Here is a 15837-nt window from a genome sequence, read left to right on the forward strand (position 1 = left end):
TGTAATAATATTATTTAATATAATAGATATTAATTATTACACATAGTTTTCAACTTTTCATAAAAACCACATAATATATTATACATGTGAATCATGTTATATATAAAATTTAAATAAATTTATAAACATATAAATTACATAAACATTTATATTAATAACTTAATTCAAATATTTTATGAGTCGAGCTTAAAATTTAAAAAACAGAGCTTGCTATGCGTTGAGCGAACACAAATTAACTCCTTTACACCTCTGGCGACCCACCACTTCCTCCAAACCAAATTATGAGCCACCGGAATGTTGTAATTGTTGACATTAAAGTTCAAGTATTAGTATACCTGAATAGACATGTTGTTGAAGGTATCTATTAAGGACATTGAAAAGGTTTTTGTTGATGCCAAAAAAATATGTAAGTTTTCAAAGACCTAAGTAGGAATCTAAATGGTCAAATATTTGTTTAAATAAGATCAAAAGCAAAATGTGCACAGGGTGGGTATATGAAGGCTAGTAGAAGCATGCATTTCTTCCAGATACAGTGGCGGATCTCGGATCTTGCTCGTTGAACGTGCCAGGGCCGAAAGACACGGGCACTAAAAGAAGCTCGGGCAAGCCCGGGCCAAACATAGTATATATAAAAAAATTCGATCGAAATGTGGAAAATTAGCACTACGGCCGAAAAACTTGCCTGGGCCGTGGCTGTGCCACAACCCTATTAAGAACCGCCCCTGTCCAGATAGTGTACGTTTATGACATACTACTTATTCGTACGTTTATGACATACTTTTTTTAATGGCTAAACTTGCATCACATACCATTAGGATTGAACTCATTACCTCCACTTATCCTACACTATCTAACTCGTCAACACCATTGGGTTATTCCCAATGGATCATTTATGACATACTACTTATTCGAAGCAACTTTCCAACCCGGGAAATATCTCGCAATTAAGAAGCTTGGTGAAGTAAGAAATTAAGATCTCTAAACAGTGGCGGTGATGAGGGTGTGTGGGGAGGACCACCGCACAGGGCCTGAGACTTCGAGGGTAGGGGTGAGTAGTTGTTATGACCCGACCCGACCTGAGTGTTACCCGACCCGAGAACCGACTCGGCCGTAATATCTTACCCGGTTTACATACCTTAAATATAGGGTCAGTTTCGGTTATTTATCATATCGGGTATCTCGGTCCCAAGTATAATATCCGACCCTATATGTGTCTTATGTTCAAAACCTATGAGTTGAAGCTGTTGAAGCCACTATACAAAGAAACCACATGAACGACCAATAATGAATCATTAAACTAGGATGTCTCGTGTATGAAATTTAGGAATTAAGCAACGGGGTCCTTAATTTCAATCCATTCAACCAAATTGAAGGTATGAATTCCATTACATTGTTTTTTTTTCTATGTTTGAATTCCTTTAATTGTTATTCATTGTCAATTATGATGCCTACTTTGAATTCATTAAATACCTTTGTGATATATAATTGTTTATGTTTCATGATAATTATTAAATTTGCAAGTTAATTAAGCTTTATGGATTGTTTATGTTTCATGATAATGTCTAATAATTCATAGTTAAACTCTTTGCACACCAAATGTTCGTTAAAATGTCCGAAAGAAATATTTGACAAAACATGTAACCAAATTTTGATGTGTGTGATATATTTCCTATTTTCATTGCCAAACGCAGAAAAACATCGAAGGATGTAAACAAAAAACTTTATAATTCAAATATCCAAACTAAAACTTATTATGGTTCAATGATAATTCGTATCTCATCTCATTAACAAGATCCCCTTAAATAGGGATACCATATACAATATACAAGGAAGGAATTAATCACATTAATTTGTACATAATCAACTCCTATAATATATGCATGATTTCCGGTTATACTAATAGTCCCCCGCAGTTGGAGCGTCGTAGGAACGGACACTCAAACTGGATCTGAAATCTTCAAACAACGTTCTCGGAAGACCTTTAGTAAAAATGTCTGTGTATTGAGATGAGGATGGCACGTGAAGGACTTTTACGTGGCCGATTTGTACTTTTTCCCGGAAAAAAATGAATGTCTAACTCCACATGTTTTGTTCGTTGATGTTGGACCGGGTTTTCGGATAAATAGATGGCAGAGACATTGTCACAATACACGACAGTGGCTTTGATGATGGGAACGTGAAGCTCTAAAAGAAGGTTGCGTAGCCAACTTGCTTCGGCAACGGCATTTGCAACCCCACGGTACTCGGCCTCGGCACTTGATCTGGATATAGTGGGTTGTCGTTTGGATGACCATGAGATTAGGTTGTTGCCCAAAAAAACACAATACCCTGAAGTGGAGCGACGAGAGTCAGGGCAGCCGCCCCAGTCGGCGTCTGAATAAGCAGTCAATGCCGTAGAGGATGAGGCTGAAAGTCGTAACCCATGAGTAATTGTACCCTGAAGATACCGAATGCGTTTGAGAAACGCCAAATGTGGTTCCCTTGGTGCATGCATAAACAGGCAGACTTGCTGAACAACATACGTTATGTCTGGTCTGGTAAATGTTAGGTATTGTAGAGCACCGGCGAGGCTTCGGTATAAGGTGGCATCCTCTATTAGATCTCCATCAGTGGCTGAAAGTTTGGAGTTAGTGTCGCATGGGGTAGCACACGGTTTACATCCAGTCATATTTGCACAGTGTAGAATGTCACGCGTGTATTGGGATTGTGATAAAAATAAACCCGATGAGTCCCTGATTGCAGTAATGCCGAGGAAGAAGGTAGTGTGGAATCTGATGCTGTTAATACAATGTCATCCACGTAGAGAAGAAGGTAGGCAATGCTAGTCCCTCTTCGATAAATAAATAGTGATGAGTCACATGTGCTGCTCCGAAAACCACGAGTTAGAAGAAAAGTGGAGAATCTGTTGTACCATGCCCGAGGGGCCTGCTTGAGGCCGTATAAAGATTTACGCAAGCGACAGACAAAATCAGGAAATTGTTTGTCCACAAAACCCGGAGGTTGATGCATGTAGACGGTTTCCTCCAAGTTTCCATGAAGGAATGCATTCTTGACATCCAATTGATGAATAGGCCAGTTTCGAGAAACTGCAAGACTTAAAACCGTGCGTATAGAGGTCGGTTTAACAACCGGACTGAAAGTGTCATGACAATCGATCCCCACTGTCTGAGATTTTCCGTTCACCACTAAACGGACCTTATATCTTTCCAAAGACCCATCAGACTTGAACTTATGCCTGAACAACCACATGCAACGAATAATAGATGGCCCGACCGGTTTCGGTACCAATTCACAAGTCTTGTTTTCCTGCAAAGCACTAAATTCATTGGTCATTGCCTTGTGCCAATTTGGATCCGAATAGGCTTTGGCGTAGGATGTGGGAATGGGTGAGATGTGTGTGGGGGTGGAGGTATTAAGATTAAATTTTGGGTTTGGTTTGGAGATGCCGGACTTAGCACAGGTGACCATGGGATGTTGGTTATTGGTGGGGGGTGGTGATGAGTTAGGAGAAGGTGTAGGTGTGGTAGCGGCCGAGGACAAGGGTGAGTGGGACGATTGTGTTGGAGGTGAGTGGGGTGGTGTCGGGTTGTGGTTTGTTTGGGCCGAAGGGGGTGGGGTGGGAGTGGATTAGATTGGGCCGTGAGAGGTAGTGTCTAGTGGGCCGAAAGGGTAGTTGTCGGTTTCCAGGAAGTCATAAGAGGGCTGTTGGGAGGTGGACGAGTAGGGGAAGTCAGCTTCGTCGAAAACTACGTGCCGGGAGATATGGACTCGACCGGTTTGTGGGTCAAGGCATCGGTAACCCCGAAAATTTGAAGGGTAACCTAGAAAGATGCATTTGGTGGAACAGGGAAGAAGTTTGTGTGGTTGAGTGGCGGACGCATTTGGGTAGCAAGTGCACCCAAAGACGCGTAAGTGGTCATAGGTGGGATGAAGTTGGTAGAGGGCATAAGCGGGTGTAAGGTGATTAAGTTTGGCGGTGGGTAGAATGTTGTGGAGGTAAGCGGAAAGATGAAGGGCTTCCACCCAAAAAATGGGTGGTAAGTGGGCGTGGACAAGGAGAGCCCGAATGATGTTGTTGGGACGGCGTAGCATCCTTTCGGCTTTGTCGTTTTGTGGTGACGTTTGAGGGCATGAGAAATGAAGAACCATGCCTGTGTCGGAGGCGAAATTCTTGAACTGATGATTGTCAAACTCTCCACCCAGGTCACATTGAAACGTTTTAATTAGGCAATTAAATTGTGTGTGGATGTGTTTCCTGGACCGATCTTACCTGGGATCGCAAATCCCGCTTATGGGGTCAAATCAATACGCTCTAAGAAGAAATATTTGAATATCAATCATACTATGTGTAATGCTTCACTCATTTACGATAAATAATAAAGAAAAAGGCCATTCCATCAAGTTCCCATTGAAATAGGATCCACACAAGGAAAAGCACTTGCCATTCGTTGGTTATTAGCGGCATCCCGAAAACGTCCGCAAGGACCATGGTTGGGAATTTTTTGATCGTCTTTCTCTGAGGAAGAGGCAAATCCGCTACTACCGCGGGCTTTACGCAATCGATCGGATTATATAGATATCCCTTCAAATGAACTTAATGTTTCGGATTTAAACTTGAGAGGGTAAACCCAAACATACTGTGTGAAATTATCTATGAGAACCATGTAATATTTATAACCAGATTTGCTATAGACAGGGGAAGTCCACAGGTCACAGTGTATTATATCAAATGGAGCAAACGTAACAGAAACAGAATTATTAAAAGGCAAACGTTGACTGTTGGCAATTTGACACGAAGAGCAAACAAAAGAACCATGAGTCTTATTACAAGAAATAAACTTATTGTTTGAAAGAAAATTTAAAATAGTGGCTCCTGGATGACCTAGCCGATTATGCCAAGGAGCTTCTTGAGAAGCAGCGACAAGAGCAAAGGAATGTGGTGTAAATGGATAAAGGTCCCCCGTGCTATCATGGCGTGAAAGGAAGGTGCCCGTCTTGAGATCCTTCAAATAAAAGCCAAAAGGATCAAATTCAATGCTAACCTGATTATCACGGGTAAATTTACGAACAGATAAAAGGTCTTTTATGACTGTGGGTGAGTGAAGGACATTATTTAAATGGTAGGTTTTGGTTGAAACGGTATGAGTGGTATTGCCGGATCCGTGATGTGAGAAGATGCCCCTGTATCCATGTTCCAAGTCTGATCCGGAAATTCTTGTACCTGCATTAGTGAAAGAGCAGTGCCTAGGTCGGTTGGGCTGAGTACGTTAAGGGCATTTTGGTCGGGAAAGGTGGCGGGCTGTTGAGCCGAAGGGAAGGGGTTTGGTTGCGGTTGGGCTGAGGCAGGATATTGGGCTTGCTGGTAGGCTAAATGGGCTTGGTTGTATCGTTGTTGTAATGGGTTAGGAGGTTGAGTAGGAGCCCAAGCTTGGGATGGGTAAGGAGTCGGAGGGGGGGGGTCCAGGTGTTGTAATGGGCCGGGGTAGTGGGCTGGTTGTAGGCAGGCTGATTCGGATAGGGGGAGCCGTAGGGGTTGGGTTGGGTGTTGTACCAGTATTGTTGAGATGGGTTACGGGATGAGCGACTGCGTCCTCGGCCACGATAGCCTCAGCCACGACCACGGTAACGGGTGTTGTCATAAGGTTGAGCCGGGTAGCGGTTATTGTCCGTGGGAGGGTTATTGGGTGGATTTGGTTGGTTGGTTACAGTTTGGGCGGATGATGGGTTCTGGGAAACAAGGACGGATTGGCTTTGGTTTAGGCGGGCCTGTTGCCTTTGTTGCTCTTTCTGCAAACTAGTACACGCATCATCCCATGTGGGGTTTGTTTGGTTGATGATGGCCGCGGTGACGTCGTATTCAGTGGGAAGACCACAGACCAATTGCATCACCAACCGTGCCTCACTAACTGGGAAACCAACATCACCCAACTGGTCCGCGATTTCTTTCAATTTTTGACAGTATTCTTCCAAGGAAGAACATGACCCGAGGGTCAAAGTAGTGAACTCGTGTTCGAGAGTGGTGGCACGCGACCCCTTGTTATTAAGAAACTGATTTTCAAGCTTCACCCACGCCAAACGAGCGGTACCATCATTGTCGAGAATGCGAACAACTAGTTTATCCGAGACAGTCGCATATATCCATTGAAGGACAAGCGCATCAATCTCGAACCAGGTGTCATGGTTATCATCGGTTTTCGCGGGAGGATCCGAACCATCAATATGATCCAGAACTTTGTATGCCTTGGCATGAAGTTTGAATAACTTGACCCACGAGGCATAAGAGACTGTCGTGCCATCAAGTACTGGATATTTGTTATAGTGTAGGCCGGATGTAGGGGCTGTGGTTTATCGGGGGTAGGGGGTGGAGGAGGAGGTTGGTTGCCGGTCATGGCTGTCGAAACAGAAGGTTGACCGGATAAAAATGAATGCGACGGCTAGGGTTTTTCAGAGCTTAGCTCTGATACCGTAAAACTTATTATGGTTCAATGATAATTCGTATCTCATCTCATTAACAAGATCCCCATAAATAGGGATACCATATACAATATACAAGGAAGGAATTAATCACATTAATTTGTACATAATCAACTCCTATAATATATGCATGATTTCCGGTTATACTAATACAAACATCCAAAAAATATTAAGGAATTCAAATATAATACCGAATAAATGTAAGTTAATGATAAAAAAGCGAATGATGAATGATAAGGAAAAGGCCTGGGAATATATCATCCCATTTCATACTTAACTGAAAAGGTAGTCATGTAAGGTTAAAATTTAGGATTATAACTCAGAAGACAAGGCAATGACCTAATAAAAGAATGTATGTTATGTCTAATGGTTCAGACCTCATACTAGTTTAGTACTTAATGGGTTCAGACTGTTTGTTTCACGAGCAGATGTTTGAATGGTTCAGACATTTGCCTCTGAATGGTTAAGATTTATACAGAGTCTGAATGGTTAAGACCTCTAATCTATATTGGTCAGACATTTGCCTCTGAAAGGTTAAGCATTATACAGGCTCTTAATGGTTCAGACCTCTTACTGATTCAACACTTAATAGTTCATACCTCTTATTGGTTCAGCACTTAACCATTCAGATGTTGCCAAACAACCCCTAACTGTCCATGAAGGAAACTTTGATTTCCAAAAGGTTAATATAACTTGTAGCCTATTTATTACATCAAACCAAGTCTTATATTTTTTTCAGAGTAAACTGCCATTTTGGTCTCTGTGGTTTAAGCAGTTTTGCCATTTTAGTCCAAATCTCAAACTTTTTAAATCTGGGTCCTTGTGGTTTGCATTTTGTTGCCATTTTAGTACAAAACTCAAAAACTCTCATTTTTTACTGTTCCAACATCACTTTTTTGTCTTTATCTGCAGGGGTAGTTTTGTCCATTTAATTTTCATTAAACCAATTTCTTAATTAAAAAACCCCCTAAATATAAATACGCCTATCAGTTCCTAAATTACATAATCATCTTCAACCTCCCAAGCAAACATCAGCAACCCAATTTCATGTTCCGAGCTTCAACATCTTGACTCCTGAAACCACACCCAAAAGTGTGGTGGCGGCTGTGGTGAGGAGGTAATGGTGGCGGTGGTAAGAAGGGAGGGGGAGGTGGCGGTGGTGGAGACCTCTACATTTGTGGAATTAGTGTTTATGTTCATTTGGGAAAGATGACAACTGATTTATTTAGTTTTTTTTATTTTTAATTAATAATGAGTTATAATAAAACTATAATGACTAAAATACCCCTGGGGAAAAGGACAAAAATCAGGGTTTAGTTTGGGGAATCTACCTGATTTCATTTTTTGGACTATAATGGCAACAAAATGCAAACCACAGGGACCCAGATTTAAAAAGTTTGAGATTTGGACTAAAATGGCAAAACTGTCCAAACCACATGGACCAAAATGGCTGTTTACTCAATATTTAATATAAAATATTAAAAATCCAAATGAGATGAGATTTTTAATGTTGGAGCATAACCATCCACATGGGCGGAGGTATATTGTAAGGAGGTGTAGCAGAGTTTACGGTTCAATCCTGTTTTCGTAGTGTAAAGTTTTTAATATTTTTTTTTTGTTTTATATAAAGAATACACTTGAACAAATACAGTAATAACCCTAAAAAATAGGATACTTAAATTTATTAAAATTCAAAATTTTTATAAGCCAAAACGTTTTACAACACAAACTATTATAATAATTAAGCCCAAAATAACAGAGTTAACTCAAATTAAGAATAATATAATTGAAAGAGTCCCAATTGATAAACTTAGCCCAAGCCCCAAAACAATAAAATATCATTTTGTGTATGAGCGGCAAAGTTGGAAACAAAACGTCACAGTGAACTGCGATCGTCCCAGCGTCCCTACTGCTGCTCCATTGACCGGCGGTTGACCTGCGTGTTTGATGAGTATTTCTTGTCTTTTGATTTTTTGTTTGTTGTTATTATTTATGTAGTATTGTTGTTTGTAGATTGGTTAGGGTTTTGTGTTTAGATAAGTTAAATTTTACAAAAAGTTATAGTTTTCTTGTTAAACTATGTACTTGAATTCTTTGAAGTTGAATGTTGATTCCTTGAAGTGAAGATGAAATCACAATCTAAAAAACAATCTCGAATTGACCCGGAATATTTGAACAATGTTATGGCTCGTGTGGTCGAAAAAGAAACTTTTGATAAAGTAAAAGACAACGTTGTAATGAAACGATTTCAAGCTATTAAAACAATTAGAGGACAAATCTATTATATATTTGTTTTATTTTATTTATTATTTTTTATTAGAATTTTTATTATTATTGTATGATTACATAATAAAAAAAATTAGATATCCCTAACTTAATAGGGTACCTCCACTAGTGACTAGAAATTTGGATCAAGAGGTCCTAATCCAATTGAAATAATGATAGATTGAGATGCACAAATGGCATCTACAAACTTAACCCTTATGATTATTATTATTATACATGATAATATACGTAAGCATCTACCGATCTTGTGCACAAATGTAGCCACGATCATCACATATACATATAAAAAGAAAAATATACGCCAGCTACGATACCTAATTCTTTTAATATTAACTCACAATCCAACATTACAATCATTAAATTTTTTAATGACATAAAAACTAGAGAATATAGCTAAACGGCAAGGTTGACTGTGTCTTTTTTTTTTTAACAGATAATTTCTTCAATCCTCTGTAGTTTGTGGGACTTGAATCCAAGATTTTCTTCTTTCTAACCTAGATTTTTTAAAAGTTTTGCCTTTGTCAATTGACCACCACCCCATTGTTCAAGGTTTACTATGTCTCTTATACACTTATTTAACGAATCTAATTTTATTCATAAATTTTAAGTTTCCTTATAAAAACTTTAAAGGTGAAATACATTTAATTGCAATATTTATAAAAATGTAATTTATACGATATTAGTCGACTTTTAATGACATGAAAATAGCTGGTATCAATTAATTACGTCATGGATTGGTGTAAGTGGGGTTCCCCAAAAATGTAACATCCTTGCGTGGCGTGCGGATATGGATAAGATCCCGACGGTCGAAGCGCTTTCAAAGAGGGGTGTGGTGGTGATAGACGACTTGTGTAGTTTTTGTAATGCTGGTCTCGACTCTGTTGATCACCGTTTTGCCGCGTGTCCGCTGGCTTTGGGTTTATGGGAAAAGATCAGCTTTTGGTGCCGGATCTCGAATTTTTTCGTCTTTTCTTTTAGAGACTTGATCGAAATCCACAAGTTGGGTGTCAGGTCGTCCGCGGAAAGAAAGGTTTTACATGGCATTGTGATCTCGGCTTGTTGGGTTCTGTGGAAAGCCAGAAATAATCAGAGATTCAATGGTAAGAGGAGTAGTGTTGACGAGCTCTTTAGCGAAGTTAGGGTGGTCAGTTTCTTTTGGTTCAAACATAGGGCCAAGAATGGCAAGTTAGATTGGAAGGATTGGTGTAAATTTGTGAATATGTAGTCGTTTTGTTTTGTTTTTGCCGTCCCGGTTTTCGGGTTCGGTGTTGTTTAATGAAGTTTACGTTTCAAAAAAAGATCCACGTTTTGTATTTATCTTATATGGCCAATTTCGTGTTATCAATGAGATTTAAAAGCCAAAATCACTCAATATTTATTCTATAAAAGTAAAAAAGTTAAATTTTTTTTATATAAATGACTGTTTGTTCCAGCTTTAGGGTATGTTTGGCAAAAGTAGCTGGTGGCTGGAAGCTGCTAGCTGATGGTTAGAAGCTGTTAGCTGTAAGCTGTAGCTGATAGCTAGTAGCTGTAGATTTTTAGATATATTTTGTGTTAGGTAGAGTAGCTGGAGCTTTTAATAAAATGTATAAACTGACTAAAATAGTCATAACTAAAAAATTTAAAAGTTAGTGTATTAAAAAGTTAATTATATTTAGAGGTTAAAATAGTCATTTATTCCCTAAAAGCTTGTAGCTCCTTCTAAACGCTACTAGTAGGAGCGTTCAACCAAAAGCTTCAAGCTTTTAACCTAAAAGCTTCAAGCCTCTTCAATCAAACAAGGTTTTTTATTGAGTAGGAGCTTTTTCTTAAAACCTTAAAGCTTGAAACTTCTAAAAGCTCCATGCCAAACATACCCTTAGAGTTAAATATATAATTTAATATAGTTATTATTTTAATAAATAAACATTCTATATTAGCAATCGTTTAATTGTAACGTACTTAAACCAAAATGTGGAAAACATTTTGCTTAAGAAAAGCATATTATTTGAAAGCAAATATATAGTCAAGATTATACCACCGACATATATCTTTTTGCTTTTGGAAAACTATTATGGAAATAATATAATATGCCATGAGTCCATTTTTTTCTTTACTTTATGCCTTATTACGTTAATTATGTATTATAAAAGTTGATAATAATTATTTATTATTTAACATGAACAAAAAAAATTCTGGCACATAAAATCTATACATATAATAAAGTAAACCAATGTGTGACACGTGTCATTCATTGGATGTACCTATTTTTGGGTTTTCCCGCCTTTCTTTCATATTTATTTTCTAATAATTTATCTTCTAATTTGTAGATAATATTAAATAGAAAAATGTTTATCTGATAATTATAACCCTTTGAAATTTGAAAAGGGATTCACGCTTTTTTGGATTTTATTAAAATTCATGACTACATTATATAATTATAAGTTTGAATATATATATATATCAAAATTAAAAATTATTCTTCAAAAATTCAGTAACATCCATACTCTATATATACATTTAGAAAAATGTTAATAATTGCAAATAATACTAAATAGAAAAATGTTAATTGAATACAAAAAAAAATATAGGATATCATCAAATGTATCTCGATTACTTAAATGAGTATACACATGCATGGGCGGTGATAAGGGTGTGCGGGAAGGACCACCGCACAGGGTATGTGATTTCGAGGGACACGTGTTTTTATAAAAAAAAAACCCGATATTATGTTAATTTTTTTAAAATAGCATACCAAACATGCTCTTAGTGAGCCTAATACCCATTGGCATTAGCTTTAGGGCATGTTTGGCTAAGCTTTCTGAAAAAATTTATTGACTTATTGGCTTTTTGAAAAGTCATAATCTACAAAATGATGTTTGACAATATGAGTGTATGTGAGAGGAAAAAACCAATAAGTCAATAAGTCACTCCATACTGATTTTTCCAAAACCCCAATAAGTCTATAAGTTGTTTCAAAAAGCATAACCAAACATGCTCTTACTGAGCCCAATACCCATTTTATTTTAAAATTAAATTATAATATTAAAACATTACGAAAGAACATATTTTTTCGAGCTCAAACAGGGTAAATGAATTCTTACAGACGACTGTGTACACATGTATGAGATTTTTTTACTATTATTATTAGTTTCATTATTTATTAAATATATATAAATGTCTCCGTCTTTGATTTGCATTTACAAGAAATATTTATTATATAGTTTAAATTGTTCAACCCGTGTAACACACGGGGAACTAACCTAGTTCAATATATTTAGAGTTAAATGTACTGGTTAGTCCCTGTGGTTTGCAAAAATTACAGACTTGGTTCTAGTGGTTTACTAATTACACGCGTGGTACCAAAACTTGTCAAAAATGAACTCGGTTGGTCCCCAGCCCTAACATCAGTTAAATATCTCTGTTAAAACACCCCATGTGCTTGGCATATGAGGGTAATTTGATCATTTCAGCATTAGGCCCACTATCCTGCTCATCTTCTTCACTCAAACCCACCTGCATTCACCATCCATCATCCCCACCACCACCTCCCACCTCAATTCTTCTCCTTCCACTCAAACCACCACCATCATTACCAGCCCACATTAACAACCAAATTAGCATTGATTCAGCTTCAAATTCCCTCGCTCAAAGCTTGGATCTCGTTAATCAGCAAGTGTTTACTTTATTCAAGTAAAAAAAGTGTTTATTTAATTCCTAAAAGGCTTATAAAACCCCAATTTCACACACACAACAAACAAATTAAAAGTAGTCTGCCTAGATTCCGACAACGTTGTGTGATTTTTGTTAAAGTGACTTCATCATCATCGACATCGACATCAGTCAAAAACGATGTGGATGGCTTTGTCGGCCGTCGTCGGTACAGTCGAGCATCATCACTGTGTCTTCATCATCATCGACATCAGTCACCATGATCCTCGAAAATCATCATCATCCTCGCCGGAGAATGATCCTCGCTGGAGAATACATCACCTTCGTCGCCGCCGTGACCTTCATCTATCATCTTCTCTGATTCATCATCATCCTCGCCTGGTAATGATGGTGGTGGTTTGAGTGGAAGGAGAAGAAGTGAGGTGTGAGGTGGCAGTGATGGATGATGGATGGTGAATGCAGGTAGGTTTGAGTGAAAAAGATGAGTAGGAAGGTGGGCCCAATGCTGAAATGACCAAATTACCCTCATGTGCCAAGCACATGGGGTGTTTTAACAGAGATATTTAACTGATGTTAGGGCTGGGGACCAACCGAGTTCATTTTTGACAAGTTTTGGTACCACGCATGTAATTAGTAAACCACTAGGAACAAGTCTGCAATTTTTGCAAACCACAGGGACCAACCAAGCATTTAACTCATATATTTACCTTTGTTTGGGGAAATAATAAAAAAATATATATTTTTAAAACGTTGACATTTTTAAAAACAAATTTATTAATTCAACATTTTTGTCTCTTACTTTCAGCAATCACCAACCTCCATCGATGATTCCACGTAGCCAAGATCACGCCAAATCATGTTTTGTTACTGAAATTTATGGCTATGCGGTATGGTAGAGGGTCATTCCTTGGAGGATGATTCGTCATGTAGGCGTCACGTCATAGTTTTTGGAGGATGCCTCTTTAAGGTAGAAACACTGGAAATGAAGAATGAGCCTACCCCACCAACTTTATTTATTTAATAAGAGTTAAATGCCATTTTAGTCCTTGTGGTTTGGGTCATTTTGCCAATTTAGTCCAAAGGTTTCATTTTTAACATGTGGGTCAAAAAAGGTTTCATAGTTGCCATTTTAGTCCACTTGGTTAACTTCATCCATTTTTTCTGTTAACGAGAAGGCCAATTTGGTCATTTTGTATGTAATTCTGTTAACTAAAAGGGCAATTCAGCTATATAAAATGACCGGATTGGCCTTCTGGTTAATATAAAAAATGGATGAAATTAACCCAGTGGAATAAAAGGGCAACTGTGAAACCTTTTTGGACCCACAGGTTAAAAATGAAACCTTTGGACTAAACTGACAAAATAGCCCAAACCACAGGGACTAAAATGGCATTTAACTCTTTATTTTTTAACTTCATCTACTTTTTTAACATTTATTAAATAAGATATAAAAATAAATTCATTAATATTAAAAAACCAAACATTACATAAGTTTTAAAAAAATAAACGAAAAAAATAAAAATCCTAAGAACTTTCATACTTTTTCATGATTCTTTCTTGCATTTTTTTAAAGTAGCTCGTTTTTCTTCGGGATAATTTTCAACGTCGGCCGCCATTATGTCCCATTCTTTTAGTTAGTTTTTTTCATTATTCACCCGAACCTTTTCTTCCATCACGCGTTCCTTCGTCTTTGCCTTTTGGGTCGTGACCTCCGTGTACGCTTTGAATTAGGCCATAAACGCCTCCATCTTCGAATCGCCCCCCTTTTCATTTTTTTCTTTGTAGCCGCTTCCTTTTTTGATTTGTCCTAGCCCGAGGGACGTTCCTCCTCTCGTACGACGTACGTTTCTTCGTCAAATTCGGCGTCGTCGTTTAAACACATTAAAGTTTTTTAAGGCCCAAAATAATTTTAAAAACCAACAAAGTCGAGATTTTAAAGCTCAAAAATTTTAAGTAACAAATACTTAAAATACTTCTACCGACTTGGAACACGGTTTCCACACAGACAACACACTTAGACCAACTTAGCAGGACCAAACTTTTATCAAAAAGACTTATTTTAAATTACCTCACCGGATTGTTTTTAACTTGTTTTCAAAATTGTAAAACCCCTTTTGAGTATCGTTAAAGATATAAAGCCCACTCATGGAAATGAGAAATAAAATCTTTTTGTGTTTTTCAAACTTTATATTAAAACACACTTAAAATCTCTTTATAATTTTCAATATTCGAAATGGAAATGCAAAGACAATATTCACAAGCATCATCATTTTAGTGAAAATGCGGACAAGAAGATCATATCGGCTTATCTGTCATAATTTATCACATTTAGTATCCATTTAATGAGTTTAAGCACATAGAATGGTAATGATAGTTCAAGATGTTTAACGATATACTTGTCCACTTAACGCACGTGTTCGAACACTGTTTTCGAGATATGCTTTTAAGTGTCTTATTAACTCATATAATTGTGTTCCCCACCTCAGAATATACTCCCGTATCAAGACTATCAAAAATTACATCTTACATGTGAATATATCTAAATATTATCTGTATCCGGCTAAAATTGTGAAACCTTGAGAGCTCAGGTTAGTGCCACCGCACCGACAGAGAGATGAAGGCTCGACTTTAGGTGGTGTACCAACGGTTTGGTATCTTTTGCTGCACTTTGGCATTTTTCAGTTTTATGTACCTGGTGGTAACATATATTTTCAGTTGTTCACCCGGTGGTGACAAGCTTTTAAAACAGATCATCCAGTGATGATGGTTAGGCAGAAAAGAAATCCACCTGGATGGTTTGCGCACAAACGAAGCGCTTAGCAAAGTATTATACGAGGTCTAGGCCATTGCCGACGCAAAATCAGAAGACCAAGTATAATACCCCAGATAATAATTAGATATAAAGACCTAGTATCTCAGAATTTCGGTAATCTCTCAAACGAAATTACGGTACCAAGACCATATATTCGAGAGATGTTACACATAAGTTATGCAGCTCGTTATCTTTATATACCAAAATAGGTTCTTATTAACGCATAAAAGCTATCGTTACAACATATAATGAAGCTGTCAACAGTTTAGATTTTAAGTTTGTAAGATGCCCTATAAAAGATATGCCTGTCGATGTACTATCATTTCTTCTCACAATCAACGCGTCCTCAATTTTTCATTTTCTAATGTTTTTGGATTTTTATAAAAATATCCTACAACTAAGTAAAATCTTTTTGGATTTTTGGGTTTTACGAAAAGCAGTAAATTGTACAAAGAAACGAAAAATAAAGTTTCCATGAGGGCATATGCAACCATCCTATTCATGGTTTATCATCCCGGTCATTCGGACTAAGTTCTCAAACCTCGTCCGATCGAATGTCAAACAGGTCGGCATAGTTGTCTAAGGTGTCAACTCTAACTACATCAATTAAACCT

This window comes from Helianthus annuus, chromosome 17 (assembly GCF_002127325.2).
Source record: "Helianthus annuus cultivar XRQ/B chromosome 17, HanXRQr2.0-SUNRISE, whole genome shotgun sequence".
NCBI lineage: Eukaryota > Viridiplantae > Streptophyta > Magnoliopsida > Asterales > Asteraceae > Helianthus > Helianthus annuus.